Source organism: Lepidothrix coronata, unplaced genomic scaffold (genome assembly GCF_001604755.1).
Source record: "Lepidothrix coronata isolate B3197 unplaced genomic scaffold, Lepidothrix_coronata-1.0 Scaffold429, whole genome shotgun sequence".
NCBI lineage: Eukaryota > Metazoa > Chordata > Aves > Passeriformes > Pipridae > Lepidothrix > Lepidothrix coronata.
This window is the reverse complement of record NW_016690609.1, coordinates 1-10987: the sequence shown is the minus strand read 5'-3', so window position 1 is coordinate 10987 and position 10987 is coordinate 1. Positions and strand designations below refer to the sequence as shown.

Sequence of the window (10987 nt, the reverse complement as noted above, 5' to 3'; positions counted from 1 at the left end):
GACAGTGTCCAGCTCCAGAGCTGGGGCCCCACAGGGATCAGCACATCCATTCATCCCTCCATCCATCCGAGTGCCCAGCTCCAGAGCTGGGACTCCACAGGGATCAGCACATCCATCCATCCATCTGGAAGGGACAGTGCCCAGCTCCAGAGCTGGGACTCCACAGGGATCAACACACCCATCCATCCATCCAGGACAGTGTCCAGCTCCAGGCACTTTCATTTGCTATAATTTTAATAATAAAATATCATAATATTTTATTCACATAATCAATTGATATTGTGATATATTATTTTATATTATTTAACATAAAATTAAAATATTTTTATTATATTCTTATAGATATTTATTATTTTTATTTATTTTTTTTAAAGTTCCAGCCCAGCTTTTATCTTCCATAACATGAAAACACCCCCCTCCTGTCCCAGCTCCCCCCATTGCCCTGATGGGCTATTGACACCCGTGCCCTGGATTTAGGAGGAGACTTTTCCCTGCAGCCACTGCCACGGCCTCACCTGGGGGGTTTGGATCCCCAAAAGTCAGTTGGGGGACACCAAGAGGCTCCCACACCCCCGGCAGCCCCGTGTCCTGCCAAGTCACTGGGACTGGGACCGTGAGTGCTTCCCACCAGCTCCCACTGAAACTAAATCCAGGGAGCAGCCAAAGTGCTGCTGCTGCTCTGCATTGCCCCCTGGGGGAGTCTGTTTTCCGAGGAATATGGGAAGCTGGGAGCAGAGCCCGTGCCTGCACCTCCTGCATCCCAAGGGCCGGGTGACACAGGCAGGGGAGGCAAAAACCACCCCCAGTCACATCAGCACACTGAGCTCCCACAGCCCTCCACCCCTCCAGCTGCTGCACATCCAACGTGCTCCCAGCAACATTCCGGACTGGAACACCACGGGAGACTGCCCATAGCCACAGGGAAAGTGTCTGCTCAGGTTGGGTTCTCAGGCTTTTCCATGCTCCTTGCTATTCCTAACTACTGGCATTTGTATTTTGGGTATTTACTCAAAGCTTCAGACTTTTTGTGAATTGTGTTGATACAGCAGAAAGCTCAGAGAAGCTCTAAAATAACGTTTTCGTAGTTATTTCGCCAAAAATCAACAGCTGGTGCTTGGAAAACAATAAACCACTCATCACTTACATGCATATGGACAAAAATGAGGGGAGCTCTTCTCCCTGCTCTGAACAGGGGGACTCAGATCTGCATCTCCCAGGGGAAGGGGGGATATCCATCCAGGGGAAAGGGGGATATCCATTCAGGGAAAAGGGGGATATCCATTCAGGGAAAGGGGGATATCCATCCAGGGGAAAGGGGGATATCCATTCAGGGAAAGGGGGATATCCATCCAGGGGGAAAGGGGGATATCCATCCAGGGGAAAGGGGGATATCCATTCAGGGAAAGGCACGGCCAGGAATGCACAGGGGAGAAAAATATCAGAGGAAGGAACACAAGGAGCTGAGCTGGGCCAAGTCCCAGGCAGATGGAAAGAAACATCTTTGTGCTTAAAGATAAAGCTTTGTGCTGGTTGAGGCTGGCACAGAGTTAATTTTGTGTTTGTCATGCCCAGCTGGGGGAAGAAGGAGGAAAGGAGGAATATTTGGAGTGAGGGTATTTGCCTTCCCAAGCCACTTGTGCCCAGGATGGAGCCCTGCTTTCCTGGGAATGGCTGAACACCTGCCTGCCCCTTGGAAGTGTAGCTGGTTGTAGTTGGTTTCCCACCAAACCCCACAGACTACAGAGAAAAAGCTCCTAGGAGAGCAAAATCCAGAATAGCAAAAGCTATATAAAATATATATATTTTACCTATTTCACATATACACAATTAAGCTGCTAAGTACATATGAACACAGGAACCTCAAATGGCTCCCAAAAGGGAAAGAGGGGAAGGAAAAAGGGACAAAAAAAAGGACAAAAATGGACAAAAACAAAACAGGTATGCACAATCATGATGTCAGTCATGGTTGGGCTTTGTGAACGAAGATTTGGGAAGGGCTCTACCCACGTTTGTTACAAGCACACTGGTGGCTAAAAAGGCCAGTACGAGACAGGAACATCCAGTTGCAAAAGGCACAGCAGAAAGACTCCTTAGGTGGTACATTCTGCAAGACACGGTTCTTTCTGCGTTGTCTTTTCTCCTCCAGAGTGAACCTGTGTGTGTTCTCAAAGGCATCAGCAGCGTTATAGGTGGTGTGTCTCCAGACCTCCCGACTGGAGGCCAGAGCAGACCAGTTGTGCTGATACAAGGATGCCGTGAAACAACGTCTCAGCCTCGGCCACGTCGCTCAACATGTGCACAATCGAAAAACCCGGTAACCGACAAAACAAAGAACTGGCAAAAACCTCACCACTTCCCTGGAGAAAAGCAGGACGGCCGGGCCCGGCCCAGCGCTGTCCCCTCACGCGTGGCACACACGGCAGGCGCTGCAGCCTCAGCTCTGGATCAGCAAGGCCGAGAACAGGGACCCACCGTTCCCAAACCTCGCCGGGAGAAAAAGAGAGAGAGAGAGAGGTCTCTCCGGTTGGCTTTATTTATACCTCAGTTTACGTAAGGAATAGCGTGGAACGCTTCCTTGGTCGCTTCCCTAGTTCCTTCCTGGTTACAAGTTCATCTCCAGGAAGGCCGAGACCGAAACAATCACGGGAAGTGAGGAATGGATTCCTTCATTTTGTTTGCCTGCGCACACACACTTCTCACTTCCCAATTAAACTGTGGTGACCTCAGCGCAGAAATTTTGTCACTTTTACCCTTCCAGTTCTCTCTCCCAGCTACAGAGTAGAGGGAAATGGGTTAGTTGGGGGTGTTTTTAATCTGCCTCCACAGCACCAAGGCTTTTTGCGCTGCTAAATCAGAGAGCAAACACCATTAGACCTCGGGAGCCTCATTTGGCAGAGCCACCTTCTTTCCTCCTGCCATTAGGAACAGCTCTGCTTCCCTGACCAGCACCAAAGTACAGGTTTCCACCCTGCAGGTTGTATTTCAGCTGCCAAATCCAAGTTGTGTCAGCCCATGCAAGGCAGAGATCCCACCATCAGCGACGTGCAGAGCAAACCCACCCATGTCCTCCCCACTGCTGCAACCTCAGCCTTGCTGGACCCCCCAGAGCCCCTAAAAGAGAGAAACACTGGAGAGTGGGAAAACTCCAGACCTGGGGCTGGTTTGCCTCTAAGCAAAGGCTTTTTTGAAACACAGCAAACAATTCTAAATAATTGTAAACACTAAAGATGAGGAAGAAATTGTTCCCTGTGAGGCTGGTGAGGGACTGGAACGGAATTCCCAGAGAATCTGTGGCTGCCCCAGCCCTGGAAGTGTCCAAGGCCAGGCTGGACAGGGATTGGAGCAACCTGGGCTAGTGGAAGGTGTCCCTGCCCACGGCAGGGGGTGGGAAATAGATGTTTAAGTTCCCTTCCAACCCACACTATCCTGGGATTTTATGAAGCACTGTTAGCACAGGTTAACCTGTCTCACATTGATCCCTGTGCTCCAAACACACAGTGGGACCAGGAGCCAGGAGCTGAGCACTGATGGATGCACCTCTGGAATAAGTGCATTAGAAATCTCCAGAAAAGAAAAAAGTCTATCAGGAACTCAGGCTTGATTTTATTACCATTTGGTGGACAGGCAGCAACAAGAGCTTTCTATATTCATGAATTCATCAGGCTCATATTTCAAAAATAATAAATGTTGTTGTTATTATTATTATTATTGGAATGAATATCTCTATTATGTACTGAGTGATTGTAAGCACTTGCTGCCTCCAGCACAGGAACCACCTCAAGAAAAACACAATCAAATGATATTTCTGTAGTGGCTGCCACAGGGCTGTGTTGTTTGTGTGGTTTTTGTTGGTTTTTTTTTAAGTGAGAAAGGTATTAACCAGAACAACAGCAACAATCATAACAAATAAAGTCATTATGAGGTTGTGTATAACACTACCAGGGTTCTTTCTTTCAGGCAAATTGAGTTTGGGGCACGTGCTTTGAAAACGGGGAGGTTTGCCTTGTTTTCTTGGAGACACACATTCCCTGCTCGCTTTAGCCCACATCCAGAGGAAGGGAAGGGAGATAAATCCCGGGGGAATGCCGTGCTGCTGCAGGTTGGGATGGAGGATGACAGGGCTGTTTGCTCCAAGCCTCTTATCACCACCCCTTTGTGCCCGTGCCCCTCTGGGCCTCCCTGGCTCGTGTACTTTGGGGGTGGGGCTTTCCCTGCCCCCGGGCACCTTCCCTGCTGCTCCTTCCTCCCTCTCCTCTCCTTTCACAGAGTATTCCCAGCTGGAAGGGACCCACAAGGATTGAGTCCAACTTTTAAGCTGGGATCAAACCCACAGCCTTGTCAGGAGCACTGAACCAACTGAACTAAGCCCAGGCTTTACAAAGAGCCAGGAGAGGAACCAACTGGCCATAAATGATGCACTTGCAAGCTAAATCCGGAGAGCTCTGGGCTGGAGCAGGTGGGCTGGGATGGATGGCTGTCCTCCAGCTCCCTGGCAGCCTGGGAAGTGGGATCAAGGCAGAAGGGGCTGCAGAGCTTCCTGGGAGCACAGCCTGACCTCCCCTGCCATCCCAGAGGGCTTTAGGGAAGAACTAGAGCCTCTCTTCACCCTCCTTCCCCACTGTCCCCTCCCTGCCTTCTCCAGGCTCCCTCCTGACCCCCCTTCCCACCCGACCCAAGAGCTGCCCTGCTGTCATGATAAAGGAAAGCAGAACCCAAGATTTCTCCAAGAGGCCCAGCCTGGCTGTCAGCATGTTTTGACACCGGTCCAACGGGATGGAATCCAAAAAGATGGGATCCCACCGTGCCAAAACACAACATTTGGTTGAGCATCTGCCAAAACAAAACTAGCAGACTGCCGGGAAGGCGGCGTTTTCCAGGATTTTTTGTTTTTTTTTAAGGAATGCACAATGGCAAAGAGGATCACTGGGAGCATCTTCAGCTCCCCAGGCTATGAGGGCAAGGACCCCTTGAGGGCTAGAGGGGACTTTAACTACAAATCACAGAAGACGTCGAGTTGGAAGGGTCCACCAAGGATCCCGGAGTCCAACTCCTGGCCCTGCACAGGATCATCCCCAAATGATGGGCAAAACTTACACTTCTGGCCCTGGTGGGATGGCAAAGTGCTCTGCTGGAACAATCTCAGCACACCCCTCTCCAGAATCCAGGATTTCTCCCTGGAATGGTTGTGCAAGTTGCAGAGGCTTGGTCTGTCACAACTTCCCTGTCACCTTCATTCCAGTCATGTCACGCTGAGAAAAATTAGAATTGCATTTTGGAGGCTTCAATTAATGGAGAACTCACCCTCATTAACTCTGCCCTGTGTGTCCAGGACATCAGAGATGGGAAAAAGACCTTCCCATGAGCAACACTCTGGCTCCAGAATTTAAAGGAGGTTTATAACAAAGATGAGGACAGAGTTTTAATAGGTCCTGTTGCAAGAAGGCAAGGGGGAATTGCTTCAAACTGACAGAGGGCAGATTCAGACTGGATAGAAGGAAGAAATTCTTCCCTGAGAGGGAACAGAATTCCCAGAGAAGCTGTGGCTGCCCCAGCCCTGGAAGTGTCCCAGGCCAGGTTGGACGGGGCTTGGAGCAACCTGGGCTAGTGGAAGGTGTCCCTGCCCATGGCAGGGGGTGGCACTGGATGGGCTTTAAATATCCCTTCCAACCCAACCCATCCTGGGATTCTGTGATCTCCAGATTAGAGGACAGAAAGGGACAAAAATGCCAGGGTGGCAAAAAGGTTCATCTTCACAGTGAGGGAAGTCTAGAGGCTCTTGGAAAGTTAGAGAAATATGTACATTTGGGTCAAAAGGGGCACTGCCAGCCAGCAAAAGCAGGACCAGGCTATTCCCTGGTTTTCCAGGAATTTCCTTCCCAGCATTCCCTCCAAATTAAACAGATAATTAGTGTTTGATGATAAAGGTGGGTTGGGGAGGGAAGGCAGACAGGAACCTGGGAGAAGAGGTGGGGAATGAAGGCAACCACATGTGCAGTGAAAACCCTGGAGGGGATCTGGGGGAATCTTGAGGGATTGGGGGATCTCCATCCCCTCCAGGGAGAAGCACCACGTGGTTTGCAGAGGGGAGGGCAGAGACTTCTCATGAGTTTTGTGGGTCAGATGGCACTGCTTGAGCCCCTCTGAGCTGCTGGATCAGAGGGAAACTGAGGGAAGATAAGGAAAATGAAAAACATGAGTGAGCCAGCTCTGGATGTTTTAACCCCTTTTTAGTCAGACACGAGATTGCAGGACAAATTCTGAAGGAAACATTAATTAAAGGCACTGAGAAAAATGAGATAAAGTGCAACACGGGTTTACCAAAGGCAGTTTGTGCCAGACTGTGCTGACATCTTCCTTTGATAAGATAATTGGTTTTCCAGACAAGGGAAATTTGGTAGATCTAATCTATCTGGAGTTCAATAAAGCATTTGATATGGTGCCACATGGGAAATTATTAGTGAAGCTCGAGAAAATGAGAATTAACACAACTCCGAGATGGAGGAGCCGGGGCTGGAGCAGCGGGATCGGTGGGGTGGGGGCTCCAGAACCCCTGTCCTGAGGCCGATCCTGGGAAAACCCCCGCACCTCCAAGGCTGGGAGAGCATTGGGGAAGTTGTCTTGCTTACCTGGATTTCTTGCAGCGTGCCCGGAGCCGGCGACCTTGAGCGCCGGGAGCGGCCCTGCGGAGTTTGCAGGGATGGAGCTGCACCGGGAGATGGCAATGTTGGTCCGCAGGAGAGCAGCCCTCGCCTCTCATCCTCCAGCTCCGGTTTGTCCCTGCCTGGACACATTTCAGTGCGTACTCCAAGAAATCTGGGATTGCAGCTGTGAGACGAGGGGGATGGTGGAAGGGAAATCAGCCCTGGGAAGAGAACACGGTTAAACAGCTCAGATGAGAACCAAGGCATCCCTGGCTTCATCTTCACTGCAGGTCCAGCCCAAAGAGCCTTTCCCAGGGCACAGAAACCCCCCACAGAAACCAAAGCCCACAGAAACCAAAGCCAGGCAATGTTGCTCAGGGGAAGCAACACTGAGAGAGAGGGAGAGGAGGAGACAACTTTATATAGAAATTAAATCTGCTTATCTCTTCCCTGTATTTTTAGCTTCAATTACACCTAAATGCCACCTGATCAATTCAGCTGAAATGAGCCCTTAATCCTAATAAGTCTTGATCACCTTTTTAAACCTGGTGAAACAGCAGGGAAGGTGTTTGCCTTCAGTATTAACACCTTGATTCAAATCTCTCTGGCACGGAGCTCCCTTCCCTCGGCAGAAAATGCTGCCATTAATATTAAACAAGGAACTGGAGAGGGCCAAAGGAGTGCCTTGGGCTGCTGCCTCTCCCAGTGCATCACACCTGGTCACTCCAGCTCCTTCCTCCAGTGGGAAGGTATGGAAGGCTCATTAAACCTCTGTGAATTCATCAGTCAAGGAGGGTTGTTCTGCCTGGGCTGAGCTAAACACACCCCACCTGGGCAGTTCCTGTTTCCCAGGGATGCTTTAACCCAAAATAATGCAGGGAAGATCAGGGAAACAAGGTTGGACTCCGTGATCTCGGAGGTCTTTTCCAACCCTGAGGATTCCCTGGTTCTGAAGACACCCCCCAGGAAAACAGCTGGTGCTGAATTCACCTGTACTGCCACAGATCCAGCCAAGAATAGGAATCGTGGTTTTCTTCAGTTCTTCGAAAAAAAAGCGTGGAGGAGCTCATTATTCCTCAAACCCAGAACGGTTTTGTCAGTTTTAATAAATCTTCAGGGGCACTTTGAAATATTGGATTTGCCAAAGGATGCCGTTCTAGAGAAACGTGGGTGGCAGCAACCCACTGTAACCCTTCCCTCCATCATTAGCCATTGTGAGTGCTGGAATTTATACATTATCATTGCTATTTTCCAGATTCCTTATCTCTTTTTTTAGCACCAGTGCATTCACTTCTTTGCCAATGGTAGCCCACACAATAAAATAGTTTCTTTCCCTCCTCGTTTTCCAGCTACCCAGGAATTCCTTTAGGTCATCTCTCACTCACCAAATGATGGGTTAGAGCCGTAAGAGAGCAGGGGCTGGTGGGCAGAGTCTCTTTTTATAGAAGTCTTGCTCAAGCCTGGCCCCAGCTGCTCCAAATTAGGGGCTGTAAATCCAGGTGGATCCATTGGAATGATTATTGTTCCCAGCTGGGTGTTTGATTGGGGAGTGGCTTTTTCTGGTCACCTGCTCATCACCCTTTGGGTTCATCAGTAGATCTGGTTTTGAGTGTGCTTGAGGTCTCCTGAAGGGAGAGGAAAAGGATGGAGGGATCCTGAAGGTGGTAGCATTTCCATTGCTAACCAGGAGCAGATGGACTGGCAGCATCAGGAAAAGGATCTGGGAAAAACAGGGTGGTGCTGGAGGTGCCCCAAGGATGTGGGGTCAGCTGAGCCAGGGGAGGGGAGAGGATGCACCAAGTGTGGGGATGGGGATGAGATGAGCAGTGTGGAACTGCCTGTTCTGGGAAACAAAGCAGTGGGGAGAGAAATCAAATCAGGGTTGCAGCCTCTTCTGGAGCTCAGGGCTTGCAGGTGTCGGTCAGGGGGTGGGAAACCAAGATCAGGAGTGGGTCAGATGGTGGGGAGACCACACTCAGGTCTCCAGCTCAGCTCTCCTTTTGGAAGACTGAATACAATCCATAGGGAGTGGATTTTACCCCCCCGTTCACCCCCAAAGCAGGGTGGTGGTAAAAGTGTTTCAGGATCTCATTTTTCAGGGGCTACATGGAAATGGGGCTCCCCTCCTGGGATCCACACTGATCTTACCGCCTTCAGCAATGGGACTATTTGGTCTCCACCTCCTACACATTGCCCTGAAGGACCAAATGCTGGTTTTGTAAACCCTTTGGAGCTCCATCCCACAGCTCCTTACACCTGGAGCACTGTGCAGCTCCTGAATGTGGCTGTGCAAACATCCCTCCTCAGGGCAGCATTTCCTTCCTGACCCCAACAGCAGCGACTGAACAGCTTTGGAGCTCCCTCCTATTTAGCAATAAATAAAAGGATCAAGGCCTTGACCTCTGGAAACCCACAGTGACCCCACCATTGTGCTGCCAGGCCCAAAGCACTGCATTCAACTGGCAGGGAACATAAATCTGGGAAGAATTAATGAAGACCCCCAGGGCCACCACTCTCCACAGCTGTCTTGTTAACATGATCTAGGAAAGACAGGGGGGCCCTTAAAAAGGTAAAAACCCAGAGATAAGTGACACATCAATGTCAAGGAGAGACACTGTCAAGGAGTGCTGGATGAAGGGATGCAGAGCTCCTGACCCAGCAGCACCACTGCCAAGGGGCTGGGGGGAGGGGGGCATTTATCCCTCCAAAACCCATCCAAAATCAGCATCATCTTCAAAGGCAGGGAAAGGTCTCACCCTGTGGCACATCCCTCCTCTCCCTGTCTAAAGCAGAGTAGATGTGAAAGCCCTTTTGGTTTTGTCTTCACGCCAGCAGGGATTGAAGCTCTCGTGGGCAGTGGGACACAGGGTCTCTCTCTCATCTAAAAGGCCCAAGATCAGTATTTTGTGAGGGGCAGGAGAGTTTTCAGAGGTGCCCAGTGAGAAAGGGCAGGGGTTGCTCTGTTGGAACAATCAGCCTCTTGCCCAGTCCAAGCTCCTGAAGCTGGAACTGGGACTGAAGGTCTCTTGGCACTGAAATGGTTTTGGGTTCCAGTGTCACCTCTGGGATGGCTGATCCAGGCAATCATCCAGGTGGGGATGGCCAGGAAGCCTTGGTGGCCGGGGCCATCCCTCTGTGGGTGACAGCAAAGCAGGATGAGGTGAAGCAGAGCCTCAGGTCCCCAAACTCGCCTGTCCTTGCTCTCGACCTTCCAAAATGACTGGCAGATGGATGGGAAAATTGCATGGGACAACAGAGAGCCAGGTAATGATCCTGAAACTGTTTCCAGGCTGGCTGCTCCAGCACAGTTCTCAGATGCTCCAGGACAGAATTACACTGGCTTCCAAGTCCTGCAGGTGCTGATTTCCCCTAAAATTGTATCTTGGCCACTCTATGTCCCAGCTGCCGTTGGGGATCCCAGTGGCACCAGGAATCAGGTGGGTTCCCATTGTGTTCATCTGTCAGCGAGGACGACGTGCCAAGAATGGATTAAACCTCGACCCCAGAGAGCTGGGCAGCCCCAGGACCAGCCTGTGGGCCCTGCTAATCCTATTCCCTGTTAATTTGTTATCCCATTAACACCTTGCACATTTCTTTCTCTCACCTGGGAGGCTTCTGGGGACCTTGTAATGTGGTATTTTGTTGTTAGGAGAGCGAGGCAGCAAACTCTTCTCATCTCAGCCTAGAAATCCCTTGATAGAGAGAAAGAAAACTGCTGCTTTGTTTCTTTCAATCAATACTATCCATTAAGATCCGTGTCTAACAGCTCCACGTCCCCGTGAATAACTGAATGAGCTCCCTCCTGCTCCCTTAAACCTTTGGAAATAGCAAATGCTCTTCTAAAAAGAACAATTTGATATCACAGCCCTGCCTGGGCCACGAGGGGCGGAGGGGGGGCTGCTTTCTTCTCTGAGGGATGGAAACAAAATTGCTCCTGACTTGTATAGAGAGGAAAAAGAGGGCAGGGGGAAACATGGCCCTGCTTCTCCAGAGACCCAGCAGAGGTGGGTGATGGAAGCTGGGACAGAAGTGCCCTCCCCAGCACTCCTGCACCAGGCTGGCAGAGGCTTCTGGGGGTAAAATCTGCAGCACTGAGCCAGCAGGGGTGGGATCTGTGCAGTTCCAGGTGCTTTAGGGTGGGATCTGTGCAGTTCCATGTGCTTTAGGGGTGGGATCTGTGCAGTTCCATGTGCTTTAGGGGTGGGATCTGTGCAGTTCCAGGTGCTTTAGGGGTGGGATCTGTGCAGTTCCAGGTGCTTTAGGGGTGGGATCTGTGCAGTTCCAGGTGCTTTAGGGGTGGGATCTGTGCAGTTCCAGGTGCTTTATGGGTGGGATCTGTGCAGTTC

The 10987-nt window shown here is 50.6% G+C and overlaps 1 protein-coding gene across 1 annotated transcript in view; it reads right to left on the bottom strand.

Moving 5' to 3' along the window:
* The window catches only part of A4GNT (alpha-1,4-N-acetylglucosaminyltransferase), a 10997-nt gene extending 8512 nt beyond the window's left edge, over positions 1-2485 (bottom strand). Inside the window, exon 1 of the mRNA XM_017839514.1 lies at positions 2351-2485. The gene's annotated coding sequence lies outside the window, so the exon portion shown is untranslated. The remainder of the gene's footprint in view (positions 1-2350) is intronic.
* Between the last annotated feature and the right edge of the window lie 8502 nt (positions 2486-10987).